Source organism: Sciurus vulgaris, assembly GCF_902686455.1.
Source record: "Sciurus vulgaris genome assembly, chromosome: 1".
Lineage (NCBI taxonomy): Eukaryota > Metazoa > Chordata > Mammalia > Rodentia > Sciuridae > Sciurus > Sciurus vulgaris.
The window spans coordinates 47,414,996-47,430,125 of NC_136461.1; the positions used below are offsets into that span (position 1 = coordinate 47,414,996).

The 15,130-nt window shown below is 48.4% G+C and overlaps 1 long non-coding RNA gene across 1 annotated transcript; it reads right to left on the minus strand.

Moving 5' to 3' along the window:
* Positions 1-238: 238 nt before the first annotated feature.
* LOC306640143 lies at positions 239-11,973 on the minus strand. Its single transcript, XR_013757759.1, has 4 exons — positions 11,281-11,973; positions 9,123-9,204; positions 1,712-1,812; positions 239-946 (listed from the first exon to the last, which is right to left on the minus strand). It is a non-coding gene; the product is annotated as an uncharacterized lncRNA (long non-coding RNA).
* Between the last annotated feature and the right edge of the window lie 3,157 nt (positions 11,974-15,130).

The window sequence follows — 15,130 nt, forward strand, 5'->3', positions numbered from 1 at the left end:
TCTGACTTCATAGGATTCTTGTAGATCCAAGGGAATTTTTGAGGGCAGGAACTGTGTCTACACATTTCTCTGCACCCAGACAGAAGGAGGTTTGGGAAGAGCAGGCTTTGGACTTAGAAAATGCCCGCTTCTGAGGGCAACATCCCATATTGGCTGTGTGACCTTGGAAAAAAACATTTAATTTCTTTTCTGAGCCTCACATTCCTCATCTCTACAATAGAGACTTGCTACTCCTACCTCAAATGATTGATGTGTGATAAGGTGGGACATGTGAAGACCTAGCAGAGCAGTTGGCACATAGGTGACATCCAGCAAAGTCTGGTTATCTCTCCCTTCCCCATTCTGGAGCCTCATATTCAATAATGGATGGTTGAGCTCCTGTCTGATATTAGAACCCATTCCTTTCTCTCACCATCTGTTTTTTTCTTCCCCTTTCCATTCTTTTTCTTTCTCTTCTTTCCCTTCCTTCTTTCTCCTTTGTGGTCAGCTCTGTTCTGCTGTGACTGCATCCCTCCGTCCTGGCCACCATCCTTTGTCCCCTGGATTTCTGCCACAGTCTCATAACCGGCCTCCTTGCCTCCCTCTGGTTCCATCGTTCAGTTCACCATGCAGAACAATCCTTCTGTGACCTGGTGCAGACCTCGTGTCCCTCTGTGCTGCTCCCCTGGGGCTCCCACACACTGAGCCTCTGTGACCTCCCCGTGGCCTTCAGGCTCTCCTGAACTCTCTGGAAAACTCTTTCCCCACCTCCTAGCACTTGCTCACTCAATCTGTGCCAGACTCAAAGAGCTCCTGGCTGTTACTGGAACTTTCCATGCACGGTTCTGCTTTGGGGTTTTCACACTCACAGTGCTCTGTTCCTCTGGATTAGCTGCAGACTTTATCCTCTCACTTCCTTAGGCCTCTGTCCATGTGCCACCTTCTTAGGGAGGCCTTTCTTGATGACCTTAAGAAAAATAACACCTCCATTCCTCACTCCCAGTCCTCCACTTTATTTTTCTTCTTCTCATTTATCAGTGACATATTACACATTTATTCATTTACTTTTTTTATCGTCTCTCTCTCCCCTGAGTGGAATGTGAGCTTATAAAAGCAGACTTTGTTTTGTTGTCGGTAGACCCTGGGGCTTAGAAGGTGCTCAATCAATATTTGCTGTGTTTATGAATGTGCATGATTCCATTTATGCAATGAAAGACAGGAGCCTGCCTGGATGCTCCAGGAGATTCCAGGTCTTGGGGACATGCCCAGCAGTTATCTCACCCAAACCAGGGAGACGGGGGAGGAGAAGCGGTGTCCACGTAAGGGCCCCCTCGCCTTCACGCCCATGCCCTCGGGAGCAGCAGTGTCTAGTCTGTGGCAGAGACAGGCTTGCTTTCATGCTGTGCTTAGCACCACGGTTGCAATGTTGTCTAGAATTCCCCTGGCAGCTTACACTGTGATTAACTTTGCTCATACAGATATATATCGATCACAGATAAAGATCACTCAGGTTTAAATTTAGCACTGCCTCAACAGATTGAAAGTTAGAGGTGTGCTACCTAATTCTTCCCAGACTGTGCAAACAAGCACAACGTATGTGCACACTGAATCACTCCTTTCACCCTCTCTCCCTTCCCTTCAGCCTCCCTGTCCCAATTCTGTGCAAGTCAGAAACTGTGCTAGCTTCATGAAGTGACAAAAATCATGGGAAGTCCAGGGTTCCATGACTCACCCCACCACTTATTCGCAGTGAGCTCTCAAGTTCCCGGGCCTCAGTTTCTTCCTTTGTACAGTGGACCTTCTTGGAGAACAGGTGTTCCTCTCCATGACACGCTGGAAGGAAGATGATAGTGAGACCTGGCCGGGGGGAGGTGCCCCTGGTGAGCACTAGATGCCAGTCCCCTTCTCTGTGCAGCCATTAGGATAGGCAACCCAGGAGACAATACGCATAGCTTGTGTGACAAGGCCTGAATCAGGTCCTCTTAAAGGTTTTCATGGAGTTCCCACTGTGTCCACCCAGGGGTTGAAGATTCAGGGGTGGCGGGTGGGTGGGACATCGAGACAGTGAGGAGCATGATTTCTGCTGGTTTTAGTGTCCTGTGGCTGCTGTAACAAATCACCGTAAGCTTGGTGGCTTAAAAACAACAAAATTTGTTCTCACAGTTCCAGAGGGTAAAAAGCTCTAGAGGGTTGTGCTCCATCAGGGGGCTTCCCCTAGCTTTTGGTGCTGCCTGGTATTGCTGGGCCAGTGACAATACCCCAAGCTCTGCTCTGTCTTCACATGGCCTTCCCCTCTGTGTGGCTGTGTCCAAATCTCCCTCTCTTCCTAATAGAGACATAAGTCACTGGACACAGGGCCCACCGATCTTATCCTGAGACAAAGACCTATTTCCAAATATGGTCCAGGGTTAGGACTTGTGTTTTGGGGACACAATTCAACCCATTAAGGGCCCACCAAGCATTTCAAATTAGGGAAAGGGACAGAACGCACAGAGCTGAGCAACCAGAGTTTCAAGGCAAGCATTAATGAAACAAAGCCTACTTGAAGGTGGGTAGGGAGAGGAGTTATTCCTTTTTTGCTTCAGAGACATCCACTAAGTCCTTGCTGTGCCCAGTGCTGGGAAGCAGAGATGACAAAGCACTGACCCTGCCCTACAAGTTCTCAGTTGGATGAGAAGACCAGGGAATGGGTAGGGCCAGTTCAGCAATGGAGAGGCCCTGAAGCTGTGGGGTATTCCCAGGTCTCACTGCCACCCTGGAGAGCTGGTGGTCAGAGGGGGATTCCTGGAGGAAGCAAGGTCTCACCTGAGGCCTGAGGGGTGAGGGAGCAGGAGCTGGACAGGCCAGAAGGGGAAGGGCTATAGGAAGAAGGAGTGAGAGAGGAAACCCCATCCTATGTGGGTTTGCTACAAATTAGGGGTCAGAGAGGTAGACACGGGATCAAGCCCAAGAGAATGCTGGAATGCTGTAAGATACCCAGAGTGCAATGAGGAGCCATAGAAAGGCTTTAGGGAGGGGAGTAATGTGACCAGATCTATTAAAAATAAAAATGGCAGCTGTTTGAGAAAGGTGATTTCTAGCAATTTTACAATTGTATTTATTTATTTATTTTTAAAGTCTAATGTACAGAAAAGCACACAAGTCCTAAAAATGCATCTGGATGTGTGATCACAAAGTGAGCAGCCCCCGTGTGGATATTGCTTAGGGTGTCTGGGCTCAGGCGCTGGCAGAGGAGAGGCAGGATAGAGGTGCTTAAGAAGGACAGGACTCGAATTTCTCTTCTTTGTCCTGGGGAAAAATGGCCCCCATGGCAGAAAGAACCTGAGATCTGGAGCAGGAAGACTCCATTTGGAGCTCCCTCTCTGGCATTTCCTTCCATGTGATTCCAGGCAATTGGCCACACTTCTCTTATCCTTGGTTTTACCATCCGTAGAGGGGGTCAGCAGTGTCTGCCTCACCAAGATGGTGTGCTGGTGACAGAGTACAAAGCTGGAGAAAGCTCTCTGCCTTATGCAAAATAGTCATAGATTCCCAGCTCCCACCCACCTGGGCCACTTCCCTTCCCTTCCTCATCCTCTACCAGATGCTTTGATAGGTAAGCCAGGGGCAGGAGAGTTTCTCTTTTTGCGGTGCTCTTCCACTCTGAAAAATCTTGACCCTTTCTGGTGGCTCCCCTCTACCTCTCCTTATCCCCAGTTCCCTTGCTTGCTGTCAGCTGTTCCCCGAGTCTCTCAAAGAGGCAGGGAGGAGAGCAGGAGCTAAAGCTGTGAAAAGAGGCTCCAGATCCAGTTGTCTCTTGAACTCCAGCAAGCACCAGCTACCCCCGGGGGGACACCAGGCATTTGGGATGGAGGTAGAGGACAGAGAAGACAGACATGGCATTCACACTTACTCAGTTTGTTGAGACACTGAAAATAGGTCCGTAGCAGCAAGGCCAGTTAAGGTCAAGCCTTGTTGTGTCCGCTCTTCGTCCCTGTGACCAAAATACCTGACAAGAACAACTTAGAGGAGGAAAAGGAAAAGTTCATTTTGGCTCACAGATTCAGAGGTTAAGTCCATGGTGGGCCGAGTCCATTGCTCTGGCCCAAGGTGGGGCAGAACCACGGCAGAGGGTGTGGCAGAGGAAAGTTGTTGCTCACCTCACAGTTGCCAGGAAGCAGAGGGGCGGGGGAAGGGGCCACAGGCAAGATGCACCCATTCAGGGCACGCCCCCAGTGACCCACCTCTTCCGGTCATGCCTCACCTGTCCACAGTTAGCACCCACTCAGTCCATCAGTTAGGATGGACTGATTAGGTTGTAGTTCTCACAATCCAATCATCTCACCTCTTAATAGTTCTGCACTAACACAGGAGCTTTTGGGAAAGACCTTGTATCCAAACCATAAGACTTGGGGTCAAAAGCAAATAGCCAAAGAAGTTAGACACAGAAGAGGTCATGGCTTTGGGTAAAACAGCATGAAGAAGGTGAACTCAGGGCTGGGCTCTCCCTCTCTCCTCCCATTTCAAATTCATGACTTCATGCAATAAATAACCAGAAGCACCTATAGCATATGTGACATTATTTTATATACATTATATTATTTCAACTTTATGCCAAGACTGAAAGTGAAATACGGTAATGACTGCCTTTCAGATAAAGGAACATATTTATGGCCATCTGCTCAAGATATACCACTATCAGAAGGAGGACCTAGCGTACATCTGGCCACATCTGCCCAGCTCCAGGGCTCCTGCTCTCTCTACCCGCTATGCCATCTCCCTGGATGTGTGTGGGAGGGGGCCATGCATTTTTTTGGGCTACACTGCATTGCATGCGTTTTTAGTATATGTGTGCACATGCCAACAGGCCTGTGGGAATCCTGCTGAGTGAGTTGTAATGATTGTGCTTTGAGTGGCTAAATGGACTTTTGCTGCCAAGGCCTGGCTCAAGGAGAAGAGGCAAGGAAGCCTACAAACCCGCTGTGTGGGAAGCTAGTCCCACGGTGTGAGGGCTGGTCCTTAAACCAACTATTGGGAAATGGGTCTGTTAGCCCTGGGGAACTGTACTTCATTAGGGCCCTGGGGTTTTTCCATGACTATTTGATTTCCAAAGCATAGTTCACTCTCCTTTCTTTAGTAAAGGGAGCTGATATTTGTTTAGCATTCTCTATGTGCCAGGTGTGCTGCTTAGTGCTTTACACCTGTGACATTGTTTAATTGTCAAAAAGCCCTGCCAAGGGTCTCTGAGAGCACCTCTATCCAGCCCAGGAAACACTTCCCGGAGGCCAAGTGATTGGCTGTGAGGAGCAGAGCCAGGCTCCTGCCTAGCACTGACCCATCAGTAGCCATACTGGCACTTCAAGTTTATTGGTGGGACATTCTATTTTGCAATAAATGTGTGAGTTATCACTAATTCATGAAGCACGATGCTGGCATACTGATCCTACCCCTTCTCTTTTAGAGAAAGAAATGCTGGGGCTGGGGTCGTGGCTCAGTGGTAGAGTACTCGCCTTGCATGTGTGAGACACTAGGTTTGATTCTCAACCACATATAAATAAATAAGAATAAATATCCATCAACAACTAAAAAATATATATTTAAAAAAATAAGAAATGCTTTGTGTTTTCATTCCAGAACTTCTGTGCCACAGAGATAGAAATCTTCATTCCAGGTCATTGGAGTGTGGTTATCAGGAGAGTGCAGCACGTTATTCTTGCTCATTTGACTTTTCCCCCCTTTTTCCTAAGGTTCCCACCCAGCTTCCTTCATGACATCTCCCACCTATCCCCTGTTCCTGTCACCACAGAATGTGACTGTGGAGATGTACCGATCATATAAGGAAGGCAGGGACCTCTGCCTGGATGAACCTGTGGTCAGGGAGACCTGGTGCACACATTGCTGAGAGGGACTTCTGGGATTTGAGATAAACCAATTGTCTCCCAGAGACCCCTGGTCCCTACTCACCCAGAGCTACCAAAGAAAGCAAACCATTTCCTCAGTGTTGCAAGAGGACATTTGGCCTCTGAAACAAACCTTGGGGCCATCAGTCCCTTTCGAGAGTGGGTTACAACCCTGATTGCCTAAATAACTAACTTTGCACCCAGCAGAGGGTTCGACCAAATCTTCCAGAAGCAGAATGAATGATAAAGAGGAGGGTCTTTGAGATGCCATGGCCTGTCATTTCATACCTCCTTTAAGGCTTGCAGAGCAGAGAGCAGTGAGGAGGGGGTCCCACGGAATGAACGTCCGTGTGGGCTGTGGGGAAGAAATCCAGAGAATCTGGCTGTGTGCCCTTGGCATGCGCTGCCCTGCCCTCAGCTGTGATGTTCTCTTCCGCCATTTGGCAATAGTGCTGCTCCCCCTGTCCCACTCATTGAGCCCTCCAGATGCCGGGTGTGAGAATGAAATGAAAATATGTTTAGGGTTTTGGAGCAAGGCCCCAGCTCAGTGAAGGTGGTCGCCAATGTCAGGAGGCAGAGGTCTACTACAGACTGCCCAGCCCCCCCCCCCTCTCTCTGAGCTGGTCTTCCTTTCTCTAAAGTGAGAGAACTTGTTTTTGCTTCCATGGTCTCTCTTGTCTCCAAATGCCATGAATCTTTGGTCCAAATGAAGGACTAGAAGCAACTTGTAGAAGATGAATGCATCATTTAACATTTAGCGATTGAGTTAGTGGCAGATATTTATTGAGGGCCTACCTTGTGTCAGGCACAGTATCACATAATAGATACAGGGTGGAAGACCCTGCTGTCATGGAACTTCTAGGCTACAGTGAGATTGTCCAGGGGAACTCGATCATCTCAGATAGCAGGAGAAGGTCCAGGGCTCCACGGGGAACATTGTTAACCAAAAGAATGATATTAGGCATGTCACAGGTGCTCAGGTTTTTGTTAGATGAATAAACCAATCTGAGCACCTTAAGGAAGCTCTTGGGGTGACCCTAGCTAGAGTTGGGAGCAGTTTCCTGGAGTCCAGAAAGACCGTGGGAGTTCCAGTAAAGGGGGTGTGTAATTGCTAAATAGTTTGTTGAGACACCTGTGCATAGGAGGATCTGCCCCTACCTGCCCAGTTCTCAAGGGGGCCATTTACTGGGAACAAGGATGGCTTCACATGCCAGATCCCTTTCTCAGAGATGGATCCATTGCAGATACTGAAATCCAAAGAGAGAAGGGAATAGTGGCCAGAGAAAAATGCCAGTATTAGTACAACATTTGGGCAAAGCCCAAAAGACCCTTAGATGTTACGGAATCTCATCTGAATCCCCTTAGACGGGGATCTGGGGTCCAGTTGGGGCGTATGGGCACACAAGCATTGACTTTAGATGCCATGGTCAGGAGGCTACATGGCAGGGCAGAAAGAACCTGGGCTCAGGATTTGGAGACTGATTTAGATTTGAAGGCTATGGAACCTTGGGCAAATCACTTAACCTCTCTGAACCAACTTCCTTATCCATAAAAAAAAAAAAAAATCATCACAATGGTGGCCTCTACAAGACATCTCGAGGTATAATGTGTCTCAGGCATTATGAATCCATTAATGGATGAACCCACTGATGAGGTCAGAGCCTGTGATCCAACCACCTTCTCAAAGGCCCCTCCTTTGAACACCGCAGCACTGGCGACCAAGCCTTCAGCAACTGAGCCTTTGGGGGGACACCTAAAACCAACACCTCTAACTAACTATGGGCCTGACAGTTGGTTTTACAATTATTGCCCTATGAGGACCCGGGTCCTGTTTCTGTGCAATATTGAGAGACAGTGATAAGACAAATTTGATGAGAGAGCTTAGAAGGAAGTTGTATTATTTTGATGAAATGGTGAAACAGGACTGAGTGGATTTAGGGGATTTAACTCTGACTTATCTCACTGACTAATCAGCTGTCACCTACATAGTTTAGACCTCTTTTAGACTTGCTTTTGTCCTCTGTAACATGGGAATCACTTTTACACCCAACTTTTCTGTATCCACCCATTAGATACTTATTGTTTGTTCTGAACCACAACATGCTTGGTGCTGAGGACACAGGAAACAGGACACAGTCCCTGCCCCTAAGGAGCTCACCATCTAGTGGAATATACCATTAAGTAGTTATTTAGGGTGTAGGAAGTGCAGAGTCTAGTAGGAGCCTCACCCTGACTGAGTGAACCAGGAATACTTCCTGGGAGAGGTGATGTTTCAATCTGAGGGCTGAAGGATGAATGTGATCTAACCAAGTAAGTAAAAGTGTGGAAGGAGCTGGGAGATGTGCAGGGCATTCCAGGAAGAGAAATTGCACATCAAGGGCTAGGAGGCAGGAGCGTGCAGCAGATGTGCTAAAGTGGCTGGCGGAGTACGCCTTTCTGCAGTGAGGGCTTTGTGAAGGCTGTGGGAAGCCACTAGAGCTTTTAAGCAAGGGAATTGGAGCAACATGATCATATTTGCATTTTAGAAACTACTTAGGGTTCTGTGTGCCTGTGTGACATTTTATTATGAAGAGCAAAGGAAGGAGTTGATTCTTTTCTCCTCCTTTCCTGCCCACATGGGATGGTTCACATAACATGAACTAACCCCCAAAGCAGGCCTAGGGAAGTATCTGGCACATAGTAGGTGCCCAATTAGCATGTTCCCCCTTGTAAAGTGTAGCTCCTGAAAAAGAAATTCCTAGCAAGTTGGGGCATACCCAGTGAGTGAGGGCATGGCTGTCTGTCTGTATCCCCTGGCTGGTGTTTTCGTGTAGTCAACAGGATTTTGGTTGGAGGAAGTCTCCCAGACGTTTGACCCCAACCGGTCATCTGGGGTTTCAGAGGGCAGGTGAAAATCTTACTATCCCTTCATTTCAGAAGGCCATCCCTGCTCAGGGGCCTGGTCTGGAAAACTTACCAGTCGTGGGTCAGAGGGATGATTTGTCTGGGTCAGATTTCTCATCCGTAAAATGGGTATAAGGTTACCTGCACCACCTACGACATGGAGTTGTAATAAGGATTAGAAGTGAGTGAACCACAAGAAAACAGTACAGTGGATTGCACTCATGGATACCTATTTTGGGTCAGGCCCCATTCTATGAGGCAGATATTACCATTATTCCTATTTTACAGATAGAGAAACTGAGGGCCAGAGAGATTGCGTGAATCACCCACAGGCACAGATAAGTGACTGTATCCGGAGATCTAACATTTTAACCACCACACCATGACACCATGACTTGCTCTTCACTGAAAGCTACCCAGCACTCGTTGGGTTCTTAGCATGATGTTGGTACTCCAACACTAACTGTGGAAAGATGGAGGGAAGGAAAGGGTGAGTGTTTGAAATGTGGGAAAGACTTTCTTGATGGCGCCAGACTTTTGGCTTCACCTGTTTAGGGTCTTCTCCCAGATGCACTGTGGGAAAAGGCACATTCCCACATATTAAAATGACCAGGTATGGATTCTGACTCCTCTCCAGGCTGGGATTCCTGAGGGCAGGGACTGTATGTGTGTCATGCTGAGTGGAATGGGGTATAAATTTGGGAATAAATTATTTCTGTCACTTGCCTGGATTTTCTACCCAAGCTGTACTCTTGACCCAGGCTTCTAAAACAAATAAACTGGAGCTTTTGGGAATGTTTGGCAAGCTTGTTGGGCGCATGAGTGATAGAAGTCCAGTGACAGGTCAGTGTGACTGCCCTGGGGCAAATCCGAAACTGGCCTATGGCACCCTTCACATCTTATGGATCCAGAGCGAATAGAATACCATTCAGCCCACTTTCAAGTGGGACCTGCTGCTGACCCTCTGAGCACAGAGCGCAGGTCCTTAGAAGACCTTTAAGGATCTGCTGGGTGGCCTTGCGTGCAGGAGGACGTTCGGGTGGCTAGAGTTGGGCCCACCTGACCGATTGTCTGGTGGAACGCCTGAGAACCAGAACAGTCCTCGGGCACATTGAGCAATCAGCTTCCCTTCCTCGCCCCGGGCAGGAGTCCGGCCAGGGAAAGTGAAGAAACCTGTTCGGGGCCGCCGCGAGGTGGGCGTGGGCGGGGCCCTGCTGGGAACGCAGCAGCTGGACCAGTTTCCAGTGCTCTCGGACCGGATGCGGAGCGGGGATCTCGGCGGAGGACGGAGAAATGCACACCCTGGGCACACCTGTACGTCCCCCAGGGCGACACTGGCTTTGGCAATACAACCACTAGGGGCTCTGGGTCAGCGGTCGCCGGACGTACGACTTCCGGTTGCTAAATCAGGCAAGCGGGCGTGGCTACAGGGAATCAGCAGACGGGTAGAACTGGAAGAGATTTTGGCTATCCAGTCGGCAGGTGAAGGGTGCTGGGGACACAGGTGCTGGGCAATCGCGCCGCTGTCTTGACGCCGGAGCCCCTCATTTTCTGCCTTACCCCTGTGCCTTCCTTGGGCGACGCAGTGGGGTGGAAGGAGGCCCAGAAAGAAGTATGTTTGGCTCCAAGCTGTTCCACCTAAAGGCTTTTGTGTTCTTAGGCAAGTGACTTCACCAATATGAACGACCCAGAGCTTTCCAAGATGAAAAATGGGAATACCTACTCGAAAACGTAAAGAGATTGAAATAACATAGGAAAGGTGCCTGGAACATAGTAGGTGCGCAATAAAGCGAGATTCTCTTTTCCTCCCAGATCTCACTCCCGGCCCTGCAGTCGCACCCTTCAGGCGGCCCTAGGAAGGCGGGGTCTAGGAGGCAGGTGGCCTGGTCTGGCGAAAGTCATTTAAGGCTCAGTTTGCCTGTCTATCAAATAGGATGGTGCGTGCGGGAGGATTCGAAAGTCAACTTTGGGTGGTTCCTGTGATCACGGGAGGAATTTCAGTGCAATCTTTCATTCACGTATTTCTTCGCAGATTCCTATCAGGCTGCCTCTCCTTGCCTGCCCTATTGGCCCGCCAGCATTTCATCCATACAAGGCCAGCCTCCTTCCGCAGCTCTTTGTGTAAATAGAGCTAGAGCCTTCCGCCTGCAGGTCGCCACAGGTCCCGCCCGCAGCGCCTGGCCTGCGGGGGAGGCGGCAAGCGGTGCCACCGCTGAGCAGGAATCGGAGGCTGGGAGCCGGCCACACCCAGGCTCTCAAACCCAGGCAGGGAGCAGCTCTTGGGGTGGGGGGTGAGGAAGCAGGGAGAACTCCAGGTTCAGGCCATCCAAGCACCCTCATCCATTGATCACCCAGTACGTGGCAGACCCTAAATAATAACATCCCGATTCTATAAGCAACCCTGCAGGAAGTCTCCATTAACATCATTTTGTAGACTGGAAACTGGGGTTCAGCGGGTTAAAATGCTTTGGCCAAGGTCCTGCAGGTAACAAATAAAATAAAAAGAAAAATTAGAAAATGCAGAACAAGAAATTCTAACCGAACGTCTGGTTGCAAAACTCAGTCTTCCGCCCCACCTGTCATCAGTGAGATTGTAAAAGTACTAACGGGGAAGAATACAATATGTCCGCAACAGTCACAGATTAACAGACCAATGGAAGCGGGAAGGGAAGTTCTGGAACTTCCTGGGGTGTGTCAAATTGGGAACCGAAGCGTAGGATAAAGCACAGGCTAATTTTCCAGGGTGACAGCTTAAATTCTTTTAAAATAGAAAAGTGTAAATTCGTATTGAAACAATAACTGAGGAGATTGTAAAACTCTCAATTATTTTAGCTGAAATAGACTTTCAAGACATTTCAGGCAGTTCCCACAACCAAGCAGAAACATGCTTGACGCCTGGGCACAGAGGAGCAAACTGAGGCTGGGACCGGGTCCCGCAGACCCGAGCGGCAGAGCCCAGGAGAACGGAGATTTCCGGACTCCCCATCTTGGGGTGTTTTCCGCTGGAGCGAGAGGTGTTCTCAAATAGGTTTCCTGTGATCTTTGTCTCGCAGCCAACCAAGTGGGAGCGTAACCAACCGCCTGCAACCAGATCTGGGGCTAAAAGCGAAAGGGGCGCGCGGGCGACCCGCTGGAGAGGGTGGTGGGCGCCCGGTCCAGGCGGCGTAGGCGGGGCGTCGCCAGTGTTCCCTCGACCGAGCGCACCAGTCTTTCTCCAGCTGGACGCTGCCACCCCGGGACCACGCCCTGTCCCAGGCTTGCTGTACCGCCGCAGTTCAGGCCCGAGGTCTTAACCCCTGTAGAGGCTAGAAATAAACTTCAGCTGTACAAATTTCAGGTTCCATCGGACCCTCTCTTTGTGCATGGCACACAACCAGGTTCCCTGACCCAGATTTCAATCATCACCTGATATTTGTCAACTCTATGGCTTTGAGAAAATTACTTAATTTCTCTCGGTCTCAGTTTCTGCATCCTTGAAATGGGGGTTAGCAACACTTACCTCATATAATTGTTTTGAGAGAAATGTATGCCTATCTGTAAAGGGCCAGGACATTTAAAAAACTAATTAAATTCTGTGTTTCGCTGTTATTGTTAGACAGGTCTGAGTAGGAATCTCAGGCCAATTAAGAACTGGATGACCCGGGCAGGTGTGCGTTCTTCAGTTTCCCCACCTGGGAAAGGGAGCTTCACTACTCTTGACGTCACAGGGTGGTGGCAGGCAGGATAAGCTGGCCAGCATCAGGCAAGTCCACCAGTGATGACGTTGGCACCTTTTAGACTATTTGCCAGCACTGTTTTAAGCACTGTACACTTCCTAGCTCATTTAATTACAATTATGGTGTGAGCAAGATCTTACTAATATCCCATTGCATAAGGGAAACTGAGGCACAAGTAAAGTGAACTATCTAAGGTCACACAGCTACCAAGTAGGGTGTTCCTAATCCCTATAGAATGTATGGGGCACTATGCTAGACAATGGGGATGCAGCCAGAATGACAGCACACAGGGCCACCTTCTCACACAGTCAGGGGCTCTGAATTTATTGGCATCCTTTAGGTAGGCTTAAGCACTGTATGCACTTTCTTATGTTTTAGATGATAAGGCACCTTGCGAATAGTAGGCCTTCAACATTGTTATTGTCCTTCCTGTGTGTGTGTTTTTTGGGGGGTGCGAGGGAGGAGTCCAGTAGCAATTCTTGGTGGAGTGTGGAGGGGAGGTTTTTTAGGGGTGTCTAGTAAATGTTCCATGTACCTGGGCTCCTCCTTCTCTGGGCTTGTGATCTTCCGATTCAATAGACTGAAACAGCACTTGCTTAAGGTCTAGACTTTTTAATAATAATAATTGCTTCTGCCTCTAAGAATTACTGTCTGCACTGTGGGGTTCCCAGAACTGAGGGTGAATTTACTGTATTTATCACTTAATCATTTCCAAAACAGCTCATGGCTATGGCATCAAAGGCCCAGAATTCTCCCTCTCTTACCCTCCCTCTTTGGGGTCCTGTGATAATTCTTGCTGTAAGTGGCTCATGCTACTGAATATAGACTGTAGATCTTTCTGTAGTTCAAATGTAAGCTGCCGTTACATTCGTTGCTTAAATGTCATGGTCAAGTTTGGCTTTCGCATCTGAAGCACCAAGTTAGAATGTGGGAAGTAAGGCAGAGGGCATAACGGTTGGAAATTAAAATATGCAGTGGGTCGGTTTCCAAAGTCATTAAAAAAGAGCTTTAAATTTTAAAAGATTTTAAATCTGGTTGTGGTTCCAGGCAGCATACCCTGAGTTCCCATCATTCATGTGGCTATATTCTGAGGGTCAAAATGGCCTGGAGGCAATTCAGGGAACTCCACTGACAACAGAGTATTAAATCAGTTAGTGGCCCCTTGTAAAAGAGCCCACGGAGAAGGCCCAGCCCAGGGTAAAGATTCCTAGGGAAGCTGTTGTGACTGGGGCCTGGGATACAGATGGAACATTGCAAGACTTTTTAAAACTCAGCTGACACCTACTATGTGCCAAATGCCTGCAAATCCATTATTTGAAATAAGCCCACAATAAGCCTGTGAGGAAAATAACAGGTTCTATGGAAGGGGAAGCGGACACTCCAAGTTCGTTAACTCACCCAGGGATTAAGTGGCGGTCTGAGGTGGAATTTGGCGTCTGATTCACCACACCTTTCTGCTTTTTCTGCAGGTCCAGATGTTGGTCATCTTAGAATGAGAGAGAGAATCAGAGGGGATTTTAGGATCACCTCAGCCAAGGTCTCTCTGCTTCTTTTATAATCCAAGTCGCCCTAGGTAAACGAAAACTTCACAGCCTCTTTTAATGAATTTCAAATTCAAAATAAATATCACCGTTCAAAGCAAATCAAAGAGGGGTACCACATTCTCAGTATTTTCTCTTGAAACAAAACAAGCCTCCCTGGAGCCCGGTTCCCGCTCCTCACCTCCACCGGCCTGCTGGACAGCTGCCAGTCTTCGTGCCCCTCCTCCTAGTCATGTACTTCAGAGGAGGCTGAGCCTGGTTTCCCATCATGCCCCAGCTCAGCAGAGTGCTTCAGGAGGAGGTTAGCACCTCCAGTTCCCACAGAATCATCCTTCCAGGCTTCGCACAGGCTGTGCCCCTTGTCTAGACTGTTCTTGCTCCTCCCTCCCCTGGTGAGCTTCTGTTTGTTGAGAGTCCCCTGAGATGCTGCTTCCTCCAGGAAGCCTTCCTATGTAAATCTCCCAGCATCTGCTAACACTTGAGTGTTGTTTCCACATCTGTCTCTCTTAATCACCTCTGTCCGCCTTGGCCACCTCACCCTCTACACACAATGCCACGGTCAGATTATTTTAATGGTATTGAGTTTTGTCTAGACTGAACCTCTCATGGACAATGGTCCTCTTGTTGAAGAAATAGGGAGCTACTGCAGGTTTGTGAGGTAGAGAGTTCCTTGAATCACAGGTAACATGGAAACTTGCTCACGGGATTACAGTTGCAGATCTCCCAGTTTCCAAGCCTTTGCCCTGACATTCGTTCTCTGGAAGGGTTTTATTTCATAAATAAGAGGCCAAGGGAGGTAAGTTTTATTCCTTCCTTCTTTAGTAACAAAAATCTCCCAGGTGCTGTTTTGGGTACCATGGATATAACAGTGAACTAGACAGACAAAATATCTTCTGTCTTGGATTTTATATTTTCCTGGAGAAGAAAGATAATAATTAACTAATAAATCTGTTAGTTCAGATAGCAAGTTTTAAGGAGAGATGAAGGCTATCTTCATCAAAGACAGGTGGAGTGAGGGATGGGCAGTTCTTTTCGATGGCAAAGGTAGGAAGGGATCTTTGAGAAACATTCATTAGGCAGAGCCCTGCACACAGTTTGGGAGGGAACCAGAGGAAAGTTGAGAGGAAGTGTA